A 4,295-nucleotide genomic window follows, 5' to 3' on the forward strand; every position below is an offset into this window, starting at 1 on the left:
TATTAAGCCAAAGCACTGGGCCCATCTAAGTGTGGGGTCCTCTGTGACTGCAAGGATTTCACATTCATGAAGCTGGGCCTCCCTCATGTCTCTCAAAAAAAAAAACAAAAAACAAAAAAAACTTCAAACTACAATAGACCTAAGGTCACTCAGAGCTCAGCTTCACTTAACCACTTCAAGATTTTTCAAGAATAACTGAAAGTATTTGGTTGCTGCTGTTAGAGTTTTTGTGTCAACTGTGGCCATTAATCAATGTTGTCCTATAAAGACTAACATTCGTATAAGATCTTTGGTTTCCTGACACTCTTTTTATTGTGTCATGTAGATAATAAAAATGTGGCTAGAAATAGGTCTCTGAAGCAAAAGAGTGCGGTATGCTTCTTTGCCCTAAACTCAGACTGCCCATAACAGGATGATGTGCAGTACCAATTGAGATCTGTCCCTACTCCAGAGATTACCAAATATCGGTGGGCTTATGGCAGAATAGTACCTGGCTGAGAACAAAGTTATTAAAATTTCCAAGGCAAGTTCAAAGAGGCCCCGATTCTTTATGTGAGATTCTCAATCTGTCTCCATGGGCTGGAGAGGACACACTGCCTTGACAGCCTTTGTGGATGAGAGATATAAGAAAGCCTAGCCTTGCAAAGAGAGACGACCTCTTCGTTTGCCTTCCCGTGGGTTCAACTTGTTCCATGTCACAAAGTCAGGTGGAAGCATGATGTAATGCCACTAGCTGGGGGTCCACAATCAAATATGTCAAAATCCATCAATTCCAAGGTAGCTGCTTGGGTTTGAGGCCTTTCCAGTCAAGTTTGTTTCTCCTTCCACCATGCACAGAGTCCACCCAAAATAAACTAGATCAGGAGAGATGTCAGACAGAAACTCTGTAGCAACCCAGCTGTGGTATGCAACACAAACCCTTGTATGGTTTGCTTACATAAAGAAATAGCAGTTCTGATCAACAAAGACCAAGATAACTAACTAGGAATGTGAAGTCATGCAGAGAAACATTTTTTTCATTTCATCTTCCTGTACCAACACAGACAGCCAACTCCAGGAAAGATATGAAGGAGTGTATGAAAGAGAATACTTCCATGTTCCTCCTACCCCTACTTCCACTACAAATTGTAGAGGTACAACATAGCCTCCAATGGGGGGAGGGATGAGCTTTCAATTGACTATGAGAATAATATATTGCTGGACCTTATTGCTTAGAAACTCAAAGTAGTACATTAGCTCAGACTTCACTAATTCAGAAACTGAGATAATTAGGAAAGAATCTGGGTGTTATTTATCTTGGAGAAATCTATAACAAAAGAGTATGGTAATAGAAATATAAAATTGTTCAATGAGCAAACTTTCAAAGTAATATTTGTTTATGATCTCAAAGGTAACATACAATCATTTCAGAAAATTTCAAAAAAGAAGGAAATAATACATAAGTAAATGGAAATCACCCATATTCTCACCACTATTGATATTTTTATATTTTCTTTAGTTTTTTCTTCCTAGTATAATTTATATAGGTACTTAGGTGACATTATAATATATAAATATTATGCTATAATATTATCTATATACACACTATATATATATATACATACATATATATACACACACACACATTTGTACATTCTGGTTTTACAGTTTGTTGCTGTTGTTAGGTGCTGTTGAGTTGGTTCTGACTCATACCTACCATATGTACAACAGAACAAAACACCGCCTGGTCCTGTGCCATCCTCACAACTGTTGTTATGCTTGAGCCCATTGTTGCAGCCACGGTGTCAGTCCATCTCCTTGAGGTTTTTCCTCTTTTTCGCTGACCCTCTACTTTACCAAGTTTGATGTTCTTCTCCAGGAACTGGTCCCTCCTGATAACATGTCCAAAGTACATGAGAGGAAGTCTCACCATCTGTGCTTCTAGGCAGCATTCTGGCTGTACTTTTTCCAAGACAGATTTGTTCATCCTTCTGGCAGTCCTTAGCAGTATATTCAATATTTTTCACCAACCGCCATAACTCAAAGGAGTCAATTCTTCTTTGGTCTTCCTTATTCATTGCCCAGCTTTCACGTGCATATGAAGCAATTGAAAATATCATGGCTTGGGTCAGGCATACCCTAGTCCTCAAAGTGACATCTTTGCTTTTTTAACACTTTAAAGAGGATTTTGCAGCAGATTTGTCCAATGCCATACATTGATCTCTTGACCGCTTATTCCATGAGTGTTGATTGTGGATCCAAGTAAAATGAAATCCTTGACAACTTCAATCTTTTCTCCGTTTATCATGATATTGCTTATTGATCTAGTTGTGAGGATTTTTGTTTTCTTTATGTTGAAGCGTAATCCATACTGAAGACTGTGGTCTTTGATCTTCATCAGTAAGTGCTTCAAGTCTTCTTCACTTTCAGCAAGCAAGGCTGTGTCACCTGCGTATCGCAGGTTGTTAATGAGTCTTCCTCCAATCCTGATGCCATGTTCTTCTTCATCTAGTCCAGCTTCTAGGATTATTTTCTCAGCATACAGATTGAACAAGTACGGTGAAAGGATACAACCCCGATGCAGACCTTTCCTGATTTTAAATCACACAGTATCCCCTTGTTCTGTTCAAACTATTGCCTCTTGGTCGCTGTACAGATTCTGCATCAGCACAATTAAGTGTTGTCGAATTCCCATTCTTCAAAACATTATCCATAATTTTTTATGATCCATACAGTCAAATGCCCTTATATAGTCAATAAAACACAGGTAAACATCTTTCTGGTATTTTCTGCTTTCAGTCCAGATCCATCTGACATCAGCAATGACATCCCTGGTTCCAAGTCCTCTTCTGAATCCATCTTGAACTTCTGGCAGTTGCCTGTTGATGTACTGCTGCAACCGCTTTTGAATGCCCTTTGGCAAAATTCTACTTGCATGTGATATTAATGATACTGTTCAATAACATTTTCCTATATTATTCTCATGTTATTTGTAGTATCTTTAATATTTTATCTATCATGAAAACGTATTTTTCATGTTTTCTCAAGTCAACAGATATTTAATATTAACAGTTGACTATATTCATATATTCAGATGGGAGCCCTGGTGGCACAGTGGTTAAGAGCTCAGCTGTAAACCAAAAGGTTAGTAGTTCAAATCCACCAGCAGCTCCTTGGAAACCCTATGGGGCAGTTCTATTCAGCCCCGTAGGGTCACTATGAGTCAGAATCAACTCGACGGCAACAGGTTTGTTTTTGTTTTTGTTTATATTCATATAGTTGCATTTAAATCATAACAAATTACTTTTTGTTTTTAATTACATAAGCATTTTTGTCTAACTAATACTTGCACACAGTTAAAACAATAATGTAGCACCCTGAGACTTAAAAAAAAAACAATTTACTCCCTCTTTGTTCTGTCTCCTCAGGCCTACACTCTTAAGAAACAACTGCTTTTAACTAAAACTCTTATACAGAACTTTCTTGGTTTTCGATTTTAGACATTATCTATTGACTTCCTGCTGTGATAAACGAAGATTCAGCTCATTTACAGCAGTCCCATGCTCCTTCTTCTCCACTGTCCTAAATCATTAGGTCACTATTCTTAGCTGCTGTACTGGTTACCACTCTCATTTGAAAAAACATTTCAAATGGCATCTTAAACTTCCATCTCTTCTTCTACCACACACAGGATTCCCTTTTTGTGTGATAAGAGACATCAGTGCCTAGGTATTGTCCACCCCTATACCCGAGCCATCCTCTGATCCTTCTACCTAATAATTCCTGTCAACTATACCTTTATTTTAACATTGTCAAATTGTAAACATTCAAATTCTGATCTTCAGTTATAACTTGTATAACTTGCTATGGGTTGATTCTAAATACTGAAAACTATAAACAGAGTTTTCTTTATTATGACTATGTAATGATTCTCTAAGGAGCCCTGGTGGCTCAACATTAAGCTCTCAGCTGCTAACAGAAAGCTGGTGGTTCGAACCCACCCAGCCGCTCCATGGAAGAAAGATCTGATGATCTGCTTCCACAAATATTACAGCCAAGAAATCCTGCAGGGCAGTGCTCTGTCACGTGAGGTCACCGTGAGATGGAACTGACTTGATGGTACCCAAGAACAACAAAGATTCTCTGCAGAGTAAAGCAGTAGGTTAAGATTACATTTCCTTTTGTCTGATTCCTATGTGAGGGTTAACAGACCACTCAGAGGAGGATGCCTGTAGCATAAAGTTAGATCTTCAAGTTTTCCCAAACCTTCAATCACACTCTCTAATCTATTGACATCTCCCTTCTAAGAGATCTTC

This window comes from Trichechus manatus, unplaced genomic scaffold (genome assembly GCF_000243295.1).
Source record: "Trichechus manatus latirostris isolate Lorelei unplaced genomic scaffold, TriManLat1.0 scaffold00074, whole genome shotgun sequence".
In the NCBI taxonomy this organism is placed as follows: domain Eukaryota; kingdom Metazoa; phylum Chordata; class Mammalia; order Sirenia; family Trichechidae; genus Trichechus; species Trichechus manatus.